The 14,069-nt window shown below is 43.0% G+C and overlaps 1 protein-coding gene across 1 annotated transcript in view; it reads left to right on the forward strand.

Moving 5' to 3' along the window:
* Nucleotides 1–290: 290 nt before the first annotated feature.
* Nucleotides 291–14,069, forward strand: part of NPY2R (neuropeptide Y receptor Y2) — a 115,896-nt gene continuing 102,117 nt past the window's right edge. The window contains exon 1 of the mRNA XM_077268637.1: nt 291–505. The gene's annotated coding sequence lies outside the window, so the exon portion shown is untranslated. The remainder of the gene's footprint in view (nt 506–14,069) is intronic.

Consider the following 14,069-nt stretch of genomic DNA (forward strand, 5'->3'; position numbering starts at 1 on the left):
GCTACTATTGCAGCAGCCCTAACAGCAGGTATTAGGGACACAGCATAGAAATAGATTGCACCACAGTAGACAGACACTGTGCAGAAGTGCAGCCACTGAAAGGGTTAAGGAAGACAATAAGACCTTTTGGTGAAGAGATGAAAACTAGCACAATGATGAGGAAGGAGAAGAGCTCCAGGAGTAGAGAAGGTGCGGCACCCAAGTGCTGAGTGCCAGACACTACAGGATGCTCCTCACCTTGCAGGGGCTGGAGGAGGAGTGACTGGCAGCAGCAGCCCGAGCACTGACTGGCTCCTTCCTCTGCGCCCCTCACTCCCAACCACTTTAATTAGCAGTTCTCAGAGCAGAGGAACAGATCTGCTCCCACTGTAGGAGTCTCTATGGTCAGTACATCAATGTATGAGCAGGACTAGTGCATGCTGCTGCTGGGGAAGGTGCACCAGGAGAATGTGGACTGTCAGCTGGAGAAGAATGAGGGGGACTTTCTACAGCACATAAGGAAGCTGTAAGTTGTGCTCTGATATTATTTATTGGGTGGACTGGCTGCTTGGCTGGAAGATGTCACTTCTGACTATTCCAAGAGGTCACTGACTGTGGGGTTAATGTGGGCTGCACCCATCTGACTGTACAAACAGCTCTTTATTCCACATTGTGTCAATATTGTTTTTCCATCACAGTCATATAGATGGTAACTATAGTCTCCCAGCACCGTACTATGGAAGCATACAGCATGACAGTATACGCAGAGTTAATGACATTTATTGGAAAGATAATCGTATCCAATAAAATAACTAGCTATTACTCACATCTATCTATATCTAATTTTTCAGATTTATCTATTATATTTTATCTTTCTATCTCAAATTTATCTATCTCATATCTATATCTATCATCTATCTATAGATCTTTCTATCTATCTATCTATTCATCTATCTGTCTGTCTTTCTATCTATCATCTATCTATACATCATCTATCTATCTATATATCTATCTATTATCTATCGATTATCTATCAATCAATCTATCTCTATTATCTATCTATCTATTATCTATCATCTATCTATCTCTATTATCTATCTATCTCTTTTATCTATCTCTATTATCTATCTATCTATCTATCTATCTATCTATCTATCTATCTATCTATCTCTATTATCTATCTGTCTCTTTTATCTATCTATCTATCTATCTATCTATCTATCTATCTATCATCTATCTATTATCTATCTACCTATCTATGTACTGTATCTATCTATCTATCTATCTATCTATCTATCTATCTATCTATCTATCTATTATCTATCTATCTATCTATCTATCTATCTATCTCTCTATCATCTATCTATCTCTCCATCATCTATGTATCTATCTATCGTCTCTATCCTTTCAAATGTGCATGTGTTTTGAGTTTACATGATTTCCATTCTGTTCAGAATTTATGCCAAAGTTACAAGTTTCACTGCTGTTTATTTTTTTATCTTCTTGGGATTGGCAGATAGAGTCAGTACATTTTTATAGCGAGCATAATTAGAAAAAATCCACTGAATGTAAGAAAAGCAAGTAATGACAATATACGCACATAGTAGGATATACACTGGGTTTCTAATTAACTCTCAAAAGCCGGTATGTGTGTATGACTCTATATTATAGGAACCATAATGCATATGCAGTGCTATGGAAAATCACAGACAACACGCTGTGGCCAATAGAATCTTATGATCACTTTTTTTTTTTTAATTTCAGCTACATCTGGAAAATCTACTGATATAGAAAAAAATTAAACTGTTAGTCATATTTGAAATAATTTAGCAATCAAAACCATATCCAAATAACATTCTTCGTTAGTTCTATCCATATTATCTATAATTCTGCTTGACTCAATAAACACAATATCATTATAAAATGCCAAAAAGAGGCTGTACCTCAAGGGTTTGTTCACAAGGAGTTTGTTTATCTAAATTTTAGAGCATCTTCTGCTCCAAAATCTACATGAAAAACAACTTCAAATGCTCTTTGAATAAGCTTCAAGGAGAAAATAATCCAATAGTGCACATGGTGCTGTTTATTTCCTTGTATTTTTGTTCCCCAAGTGGAAAAATAAACAAATTGTCATTTTTTGAGTTGTTTGCATTTAGAAAAATGTTCCGCATTTTACATCAAAGTAAGAAACAAATGCAGAATAAATTATCACAACAAAAAATAATCACATAGAAACTTTTCATAGTGTATCCCAAAAGTCTAAAAAAGTGAACTGCTTACATGCACCTCAGACCGACGAGAGAGGACACTTCAGTCCCCTGTCCTACTGTGGTCATCATTAGTCCATTCACGTAACCTACACAGCATGTAAGTAATAGCCAGAGATTACCTATAAAACATTTAAGTAATAGCCGGAGATTAGCTAACCGTGCTATTAGTGGACGTTTGTGCTTGTTCAGGGTTAATTTGCTATAGAAAATCAACACACTCCGTCAATAGTATAAGGAAGCTGCTAGACCGCAGCTCTGAGGAGTAAATGTAGGGTAGTAAATACGTCAATGCTGTCATGTATAACAAGGGGCAGAGATGGATGGTGTACGCCATTACCCTAAACATTACTTAAACATTGGTTGGTCACTTTGGTAAATACACCGATATCCTGACCGGATGTGTGTGCACAATGAGATCTGCTTAAACCTACACTTTCATTTATACCTAGAATGTTACTATATTTTATTCATGGTGAATTACATTTAAAGAACGTTTGTCACAAGAAAAAGGTTCATTTCAAATGTATCTGACTTATAATCCTAAAGTGTTAAGTTATCCGGCAGGGAAAGGTTTCTCATTTATCCTGTTGGACACCAAGATGATGAATTTCGGGTTGAGCCCCGTCATTCAGCAGATCCACTACAATCATCAGCTCTAAAGTATTCTTAAAGGGAAGCTGTCTCCATGAAAATGCCATCCAATCTGGAGGCACCATGTTATAGAGCAGGGGGAGCTGAGCTGATTGATATATAGTTTTGAGTTGAGTTTTCATCATTTAAAGCTCGGCTCTTTCTGGGGTTTTCAGTCCGTTGGGCGGTCTTATCAGTGACCGATTTCTTTGTATAAGTGCAAACAGAGAAAGCTGTCAATCACTAATTGAACCGCCTACTGGACCCAAAATCCCAGAAACAGCAGGAGAAAATGATGAAAACTCAGGTTATACTGACACTATATATCAGTCTGCTTAGCTCACCCTGGTCCATAACATGGTACCTGCAGATTCGAGTGGATTTTCACGGTGACAGGTTCCCTTTGACTTCAGTGATTAGAGGGGAGAGGCTGACGGATAAAATCTCTTCCTTATTCCTTATTCCTTATTCACCACCCAGGTCAAGTCTAGATTACCAGAATCCGGTTCGCTCCTAAACCAGCTTCTACTGACTCCGAACTCTATTGCAGACACATTCAAAAGTCACTAGTTGAGAGGAGTTGTTTGACTCTTTTTTTAAAAAGGGAGGTGAAAATGTGTTAAAATAGCAACAGCGAATCCCCCGCCATTACAGGGCAGATGCTTCTATGGTCTCCTGCCATTTCTTTGTTGACAGATTGTCCGCTGTGACATTCTATACTAGCATGTGACTGCTGCAGCCAATCAATAGCCTCAGTGGTCACCTACTGAGTGATGGACTAAGTGTCTGACTTATGTGTCTTTTAGGTTATAAAATCCTTGCTGCCTAATTTTATAATGTACTGTACCATTTTAGAGGTAATATATTAATTATTCAGCACATCCAGACAGTGAAAAAAATGTTATTTTTATTTCACACTTCCACAATCACTTACATTCTCATGACAGATGTATTTTGAACAGTTCTCTTTTAAGCCTGATACTGTAATAAGTGCAGAATCCATCCTTAGAGAGTTATTCTCAAATTTGAAAATGATCCCCTATCTGTGGCTATCCAACCGCTGGGGCAAGCAGCCACCCTGTGAATCTGGGTTCTGAAGAGTCTCCTATAATTTAAGTGGAGGTCAATGATGCACATTGCCACTCTATTCATTCTTATGGGAGTGCCGAGCACAGTGCCATTCATATTAGATTCTTCAGAACCCCCGTCCTCCGGTTTGCTGAGGGCCCCTGTGGTTGTACCTTCAGTTATCTTTAAGTCATCCTCTATAACTTGGAACTTGGCAGTGAAGTTCCCAACATCTTGGAAAAATAACCACAAATCCTTCTGCTCCTTCATGGAATCACAGACAGATTTGTTACAGTAATTTTAAGACCTCTGTGGGGCCATATGACTACTTTTAGGACGCCTTGTCTTTCCTTTTTTTAAAGCTAGTTCCTAATGACTGTATGAGTTAATTTTCTTGGTGTAGAAAAAAAATTGAAGCCAATCAGATGCCTCCCTGATGGTATCTTCCTCTCTTTCTCAGCATTGAGGATACCAATAACATGCCCCAAACATGCAAGGAACCTCCACCATTCTACTTCTAAGGTCGAGGTCACACTTGCGAGTGCAATGCGAGAAACTCGCGCCTCAATACCCAGCACTGCCGCCTGCGCTCGAGACTGGAGCGTTCCGCTGCATAGAAATACAGCTAGGTATATAACATTTTGACTCATCAGTCCTGAGCACCTGTTAACATTTTTCTGCATCCCAGTTCTTAAAGGGAACCTGTCACCAGAAAAAAATGCTATTAACCTGCAGATATGAAGTTAATCTGCAGGTTTATAGCAGTATTAACCTGCCTGGCACCCTCACTTATCTGAATGCTGCTGGGATAAAATGTATTTTATCGCCTCTGCAGCATTACGGTTTCAGTCATGGGGGCGGCGCCGGTGCTGGGAATACAGAGCGATGGCTGTAACCTCACCCCTGCACTGACTGACACTGGCTCAGCATTGGGGCCACCTGTCAGTGTAGAGGGCGAGATTACAGCGACTGCTCTCTATACTTAATAGCAATGACTGAAGCAGGAACACTGCAGGGGGAATAAAGTTCATTTTCTCCCTGCAGCGTTAGGCTAAATGAGGGTGCCAAGCAGGTTAATAATGATATTAACCTGCAGATTAACCCCACATCTGCAGATTAAGAGCGTTTTTTCTGGTGACAGGTTTCCTTTAAGTTTTCATGCATAGTTGAATCACTTAGCCTTGGTTTCATGTCAAAGGTATAGCTTTTTGGCTACAATTTTTTCTTGAAACTCACTTCTTACTTCTCTGAACAATAGATGGGTGTAGCTGGCACCCACTGGTTGCTACCAGTTCTGAGCTGATGGCACTACTAAACATCTTCTGATATTGAAGAAAAGTAAGCATGGTTTATCATATAGGGTGGGCCATGTATATGGATACACCTAAATAAAATGGGAATGGTTGGTGATATCAACTTCCTGTTTGTGGCACCTTAGTATGCAGCGCCCCCACTGCCGCAGGGCCGAGGGGTACCCGGTACCGGGCCTCTGAGTCTCTGTTCTGGGGTTGTCACGGTGGCTAGACCCGGTCCGTGACCCTGCTGAGGGGCGTCCAATGAAAGGTGTGGGTGGTGATGATGTTATGGCGAGGTGCAGGTCGCAGTAAATAACGAGGACACCAGGTTGCAGTCTCTTTACCTCTTTACTGAAGGCTTCAGGATCCTCAATCCGGAATACGGTTAACCGGGCTGCGCAATTTCAGCCAGTCCGATGGCACCTCCAGAGTTCCCTTTGCAGGTGGAAATCTGTGCCTACCTTCTAGCGCTTGAGTGTTGTGGTCCTCCCCTGCTGTGCTTACGGGATAGTCCCCACAACTGTTGTGTCTGTTTCTGAAGTTCCCTCACAACTCGATTCTGATGTTCTGCTTCGTCCCCCAGATGATATGGCTAGGACGCACCCGTATGACGGGTAGGCTCGGAGGTCTTCCGGGACCCTAGTGTCGCCCGTCTCCAACTGTTGCCCCCTATGTCTTCTTAGGTGATTTGAGTGAGACAGCCTGCCTATAACTGACTGTCCTGCCGTAGGTTTGAAGTAAGGCCTGGAGCTCAATACTTCCTCGGCGTTCCGGCCACCGGCTACGCGCCTCAGTAGGATGTTGCCTCGTCTTACAGCACGACTCCTACTGGTGTTTCTCCTTGTTGCGTTGATCTTGTTTCTCACTCAGCACAATAAGCCTCGCTTCTTGTCCTTTCTTAGGGTACCGCCGCGATCAGGTGCAGGCGCGGTCCCGTAACGTTCTCTCTGTTCGCTAGGCCTCTGTCAGGATCCCACCCCTGACAGGGACCCCCCTGAATCTTCCCCTGCAACACCCTCTGCCACAGGATGTTGCCTGGTTCCAACCCAGTCAGCTTCTCCCTAACTTCCTATCTAACCCCCAGTTTTACCAGACTGTGAGGAGTGGCCTAATACATAGTACCCTTAGCTCCCCCTGGAGGCCAGACTGTAAAGTGTGTTGGTGTCTGTGATACCTGGTTAGGTGAACTCCTTCAGTGCCATCAGACGTACCATAGCCCCCCTTAGCGGCGTAGCATCAGTACTGCAACGACCAGGACTCTGGGGCGCTGCAAGTATATGGGAGGGGAAAACTTTTCAATATGAGTGGTGACCATGGCAGCCATTTTGAATTCAGCCATTATGCATCCAAATTTACTTTTTTCAATGGGAAGAGGGTCATGTGACACATCAAACTTATTGAGAATTTCACAAGAAAAACAATGTTGTGCTTGGTTTTAAGGTAAGTTTATTCTTTCATGAGTTATTTACAAGTTTATGACCACTTATAAAATGTGTTCAAAGTGCTGCCCATTGTGTTGGATTGTCAATGCAACCCTCTTCTCCCACTCATGACACACTGATAGCAACACCGCAGAAGAAATGCTAGCACAGGCTTCAGTATCCGTTGTTTCAGATGCTGCACATCTCGTATCTTCGCAGCATAGACAATTGCCTTCAGATGACCCCAAAGAGAAAAGTCTAAGGGGGTCAAATCGAGAGACCTTGGTGGCCATTCTACTGGCCCACGACGACCAATCCACTTTCCAGGAAACTGATCATATAGGAATGCTCGGACCTGAAACCCATTATGGTGCACCACCACATTATGGGTGTCAGGTCTGAGCATTCCTACATGAACAGTTTCCTGGAAAGTGGATTGGTCGTTGTGGACCAGTTGAATGGAAAATAAAGCTGGATCCAAAATGGCCAACTTCAAAATGGCCGACATGGTCACCACCCATCTTGAAAAGTTTTCCCCCTCCCATATACTAGAGTGGCACCCTGCAGAATCATAGAGTCATAGAATGGTAGAGTTGGAAGGGACTTCCGGGGTCATCATGTCTGACCCTCTGCTCAATGCAGGACTCACTAAACCATCCCAGACAGATGTCTGTCAAGCCTCTGTTTGAAGACTTCCATTGAAGGAGAACTGACCACCTCTCGTGGCAGCCTGTTCCACTCATTGATCATTGTCACTGTCTAAAGTTTTTTCTAATATCTAATCTGTATCTTCTACCTTTCAGTTTCATTCCATTGCTTCTCATATTACCATGTGCAAATGAGAATAAGGATGATCTTTTTACACTATGACATCCCTTCAGATATTTGTAGACAGCTATTAAGTCTCCTGCACTGTTTTTTTGGCTGATCACTACAGTTCTGAAAGTTGCCATTTCTTGGTGTCCACAATTTTGAGAAATGCAAGCATCATGCAATATCAATATCAGGTAGGCTTCTGATTGGCTTGCAATTTATTCTGTGGCTGGCAATGAGCTCACTCATACAGCAAATGCTACTAAGTATCATCTTGAGGGTAAAGAAGAACAAGTAGTCCTGAAAATGATGATATGGATGCCACAGAGCCCTTATCAGAACCATTGAATGTGTCGTAGATTTAAAGAAGAGAAAGTAGAATGTGTACAAGTCCAGATCCACAGAAGATCTGTGATTAGTTTTCCAGGATGTTTGGAACAACCTCCCTGCCAAAGTCCTACAAAACTGTGAGTAAGGCTACTTTCACACTAGCGTTAACTGCATTCCGTCACAATGCGTCGTTTTGCCGAAAAAACGCATCCTGCAAAAGTGTTTGCAGGATGCGTTTTTTCACCATTGATTAACATTAAGCGACGCATTGTGACGGATTGCCACACGTCGTACCCGTCGTGCGACGGATGCGTCGTGCAGTGGCGGACCGTCGGGAGCAAAAAACGTTGCTTGCAACGTTTTTTGCTCCGTCGTAAACGTCTTTTCCGACCGCAAATGCGCGGCCGGAACTCCGCCCCCACCTCCCCGCACCTCACAATGGGGCAGCGGATGCGCTGGAAAAATGCATCCGCTACCCCCGTTGTGCGGCGGAGACTACACTAGCGTCGGAAACGTCGTCCCGACGCACAGCGACGGGCCGAGCCCGACGCTAGTGTGAAAGTAGCCTAAGTGTATCCGGAAGAACTAATGCTGTTTTGAAGACAACGGGGAGTCACACAAAATATTGATTTGAATTAGATTCCTCTTTTGTTCATTCATTTTGCATTTTGCTCATTGATAAACACAAATTAATGACATTTATTTTTTTAATGATTCCTACTTTGCAGCAATTTTTGCACACCTGCCTAAACCTTTTGCATGATACTGTATATATCAGTCACATAACGATATTGAAAAAAAAATAGCTTATAAATCAGTATAAACCACATTTTATACTGCTTAAAATAACTGAGGCTTGTAATGTTTTGAGAATAATTTAATATGTCAATGGTCTCTAATCAAGATTTTATCTTTGCGAATATTGTTGCCTATGCAATATGTATGGTAGTATTATATTATACCTCTCTAAGCTCTCTAAGCCACTCCAGTCAAGAAGCTTGGTTCTGGAAGGGAAGACATTTAAGGGTTGGATTATGCTCTTTTTATCAGGGTCCACAAAGAACTGTGTTAAAATTCATTGCCTTCCATGGGACCTAGTGATGAGCAAGTATGCTCGTTACTCGAGATTTCCGAGCATGCTTGGGTATTCTCCGAGTATTTTGGGCATGCTCAGAGATTTAGTTTGTGTCGCTGCAGCTGCATGATTTGCGGCTGCTTGACAGCTTGAATACATGTGTGGATTCCCTAACAGGCAATCCCCACATGTATTCAGGCTGTCAAGCAGCCACAAATCATGCAGCTGCAGTGACACAAATTAAATCTCCAAGCACATTCAAATACTCGGAGAACACCCGAGCATGCTCGGAAAACTCGAGTAGTGGCATACTCACTCATCACTAATGGGAACCCAAGTGACTGTGGATTTGACAACTGATGAATGTATGAAATTAAGAGAAGATTTTTCACTTTCTTGATGGGCTGGATGATTCAACGAGTTGATTACATACCGCCATGCACCATTAGGAACAAATAATTGCAGTCTTGGTGAGCTGACTTTACTTCTCTATACCTTTTTAGAGGGCAGCGGTGTAGGATCATTTTTGTAGAAGTGGGCCCCAAAGGGACAATGGAGGGGTGTATGGGGTAAAAAAACGCTAGCTCCTGTGAAGGTACATAGTCTCCCTGCTAAGAAAAATCACCACCAAAATGCCTGCCAAATTAGTGCTGTGTTACTGGATTGTATTTGGGTTCTTGCCACCAGGACAAGCGATTCTAAAGAGATTGGCTGTGACCGGCATGAGAACCAAGCTTGTCATGCTGGTGACAATAACTAGTGTGGTGGGAGCCACCTCTTGACAGTTGAACTTCTGGGATGGATTCTGTTCACCTCTTTAAGGGGATAATCGCTCTTGTTACTGCTGCTCTGTAGTAGATCTCTATGGACTTGCTGTTAAATTACTGTATTAAAGTGGTTGTGCTTCAGTTGAATGTCCCCATCAAGCTTTGCCTCTCTGGAGTAAATTGTTTGTATGCGTGCAGCGTACTGGTCCTGTCAGGGTTCACCGCCACACCATACTACATAGACAGTGTGCAGACACATTAGGTGAAGCACAATAATGAGAAACAGTAATGTTTCACATAGCAACATTTTTACTAAATAATTTTATTTAAGAAATTGTTTTTTTTTTGCCTCATTTGACAAAAAAATGTAATACGCATTTGTGGAGCAATGTTTAAAAAACAGTCTTAAAAATACAGAATTTAGAAAAAATAGCAGATGTTTCTTTCATCTACCCCTTTACCTTGTTCATTTCCTGCCTCATTATGAAATCAAAACTGGGAATCTATCAAAAATTCACCGATTTTGTCACTTTTTTATGCATATTGAATGAGACTTTTTTTTTCTTATATTTAGTGGCTTTCTATCCTCTTTCAGAATGTTGTAGTGTTGATGTGGTGAGCTAGGCAAATGAGGTTAAGGCCGGGGCTACATGGAAACTTTGGCCATGACACTTGGAGCTCAACCAAATTTCACTCAGTGTTACTGCTACATTGCAGTGACAGCCAAGTAAATGGGGTCACATTACAACCCCAAGGGTACTGCGACCGTCAAAAGCAAGTCAGAAGAAGTCAAGCCACGTTGACATATTCTTGAGGTTGAACCCATTCACTTGTATTGTCCCCTGATGTAGCAGCGACACCTGATACACTGTTTTTGAAAAAAAGACAATATCAGCTCACCCATGGAAACTCCCTGTGAGTTTCAGTGTTGGAAGCACAGGATCATGTCTCTGCCAGATGCCAATGTATACTTGCAAGGAAGGTTAGGATCCAGTTCCAGTTCATAAAATCCATAAAGTTTTATTCAGGGGTGGACACTGCAGCTTGGTGCCCCCGTGCAAGAAATTTGTCTGGGGCCCTCTCCTCCTTTGACAAAGCTACAGATACGAATACATATATATATCTATATATATATAAATATATATATATATATATATATATATATATATATATATATATATATATATATATATATATAACCCCACAAGCACACACATATCTTACATGGTCCCTTTATTATGTGTGTTGCCATCCCTTATTACACAGTGCCCTCTTTTGTTATGTACAGCACCGTTCCTTACATATCGGCCACAACTCGTCTTGTCACGATGATCTTCACAGGCCTGAAAATAACAAGGTCCCATATATTGTGTACGTACATGTGTCTCCCCCTGAATACAGATATGTACTCCACTATTAATATGCTATTAGCCATGCACCAATCAAAATGTAAAGTGATAAGCAGCACTGTGCCCCCCATTAACTATAATCTCCACCACCCAATAAATAAACGACTCAGTCTGTTACTTTCCCCAATTTACTGTAAGGCTATGTGCACATGGAAACTATGCAAGGTTTTACAGTACAAGCAAAGTGAATAAGATCCCTGAAGTTTCATGCACATGTTGCTTATTTTTTCCTTTCAGATTTTCAACAGATTAAAATCTGCATAATGTCAATTCTTGCAGCGTGTTTCACCCATACAAAAGCATGTAAAAAACATGGCAAAAAAATTAATTTTACGCAACTTTCTTCCTTCCAACACATTAGGATATGCAGCAGAATGTTCTCCTGCAAATCCTGAATGTGTGCACATCCTGTATCCCCTCCATTCATTATAAGTCCTTGATAGCATCATAATGAATTTGGGTGTGGGAGAAGATGTTATCAGGACCTGAACATCCTCCGCCACCTGCCAAGTCCCTGACAGCATCTGCGCCCACATTTCAATTCATTATAAAGTGTCCTATGTACCTTACCATATTCTCTCCCAGTAAATTTTAAGTCTCTGATAGCATCACAATGAATTGAGAGATGGGGGAGGACGCTATCATGGGCTTATCACCTTTTACACCACTCAATTCATTTTACATCTATATCTAACGTCCTCCTCCCCCTGTTCATAAGTCCATTTTAAGTCCCATTTACTCCCATCCCAATCCCCACCTCCCACATTGTATTCTCCCCACCTACATCATTGTCCTCTCTTTCACCTCCATCATTACCCTCTCCCCCGCTTAATCACTGTCCTCACCCCCACCTCCATCATGGTCCTCCCCCTTCTCCATCACTGTCATCTCACCCACCCCCTCATTGTCCTCTCCCCACCCCATCATTGTTGTCACCCCATCTCCATCATTGCTCTCTCCCTCAACTCTATCACTGTCCTCTCTCCCTCAATCATTGTCCTCCCCACCTCCATTATTGTCCTCCCCCACCTCCATCATTGCCTTCTCCCACCTGCATCATTGTCCTCTCCACCACCAAAATCATTGTCCTCTCCCCATCTCCAACATTGTCCTCTCTCCCACTTCCCACCCAATCAGTGATCTCTACCACCCCATTATTTTTCTCCCCCACTGCAATCATTGTCCTCTCCACCACCCACATCATTGTTCTCCCCCACCTCAATCATTGTCCTCACCCACCTCCATCATGGTCTTCTCCACCACCCACATCATTGCCCTCTCCCAACCTCCATCATTGTTCTCTCCACCGTCCACATCAATGTTCTCCCCCACCTCCATAATTGTTCTGCAGCTCATTGTCACTGGAAACTTTGTCTCTGACACAGGCACGCTGCTGCTTGCTGACATCATCCAACTACGTGCGCCTGTGTCAGACAAAGCGCCTGGCAGGAAGCAGAGGACAGATCCCTGTAGCTCCGCTCTGCTGACTTTATATCCTGTAGGCAGTGGAGCTGAACAGATTGCTCCATGCCTGCTGCACATGAGGTCAAAGGGAAAATAAACTCCAAGCGAATGTGGCACCTTAGGATTTTTTGAATACATCCACATCCAGTGAAAAACTATTATTAAAAGTTCATTTATTTTCTCAAAAAAAAAGAAAAAAATATTTTTAAAAAATGTTTTTGTCGCACATGAGGGCAATCTGGACATGGGCCCCATGGAGCCTGGGTCTCTGAGAAACAGGCCAGATTGCCTTCAGTATTAGCTGCCCTGCAAGGGTCCACCTGCACCTTGAGCCCCGGTGCAGCCCCATGCAGGTGCATGGGCTGAATCAGCAGTATGTCTGCCCCTATTTTTATTGTTTCTTTTTAAAACATAGCAAACACTGCTGTGTACATCTTAGCATAGGTGTGAGTTGGGGATAAGGGTGTTAGGAAAAATCCAGATGCATTTTGAACACTAGTTGTGATCTTAGACTTGGCTAGATAAAATTGAAACAAAAAGTGAAGGACTTAGGCCACGTTCACACTTTGCGGGTTCCTCTGCGGGTTAATCCCGCAGCGGAATTGATAAATCTGCAGGGCAAAACCGCTGCGGTTATCCCTGCAGATTTATCGCGGTTTGTTCCGCGGTTTCCGCTGCAGGATTACTCCTGTACTATTGATGCTGCATATGCAGCAATATGCAGCATCAATAGTAATGTAAAAAATAATAAAAATCGGTTATACTCACCCTCTGACGTCGCGATCTCCTCGGCGCTGCAAGCGGCTGTGCCGACAAGGACCTTCGTGACGTCACGGTCATGTGACCGCGGCGTCATCACGGTCATGTGACCGCGACGTCACCACAGGTCCTGTTCGGCACAGCAACTGAGACCGGACGCCGCGGGCAGCGCTGAGAGGTGAGTATAGCATTATTTTTTATTTTAATTCTTTTTTTTACACCAAAATATGGTTCCCAGGGCCTGGAGGAGAGTCTCCTCTCCTCCACCCCGGGTACCATCGGCACATTATCCGCTTAACTTCCCGCAACGTGGGCACAGCCCCATGCGGGAAGTTAGCGGATCAATGCATTTCTATGGGTGCAGAATCGCTGCGATTCTGCACCAAGAAGTGACATGCTCCTTCTTTTTTTCCGCAGAAAAGCCGCGCGGCTTTTTCCGCGGAAATCCGCAGCATGTGCACAGCGGGTTTTGTTTTCCATAGGGTAACATTGTACTTTACCCTGCATGGAAAACTGCTGCGGATCTGCAGTGTCAAATCCGCTGCGGATCCGCGGCAAAACCCGCAAAGTGTGAACATAGCCTTAAAGAGAACCTGTCGGGAGATTTTGCCGCTATAAGATGCAGCCTTTCAGGGCTTATCTACATCATTCTATAATGCTGTAGATAAGCCCCCAGTCCCACCTGCAAGTGAAGAAAAATAAATTATATTATACTCAGCTGGGGGGGTGGTCCGGTCCAATGGGTGTCACAGGTCCGGGTCCGGCACCTCCTATCTTCTTGCGATGCCA

Source organism: Ranitomeya variabilis, chromosome 1 (assembly GCF_051348905.1).
Source record: "Ranitomeya variabilis isolate aRanVar5 chromosome 1, aRanVar5.hap1, whole genome shotgun sequence".
Lineage (NCBI taxonomy): Eukaryota > Metazoa > Chordata > Amphibia > Anura > Dendrobatidae > Ranitomeya > Ranitomeya variabilis.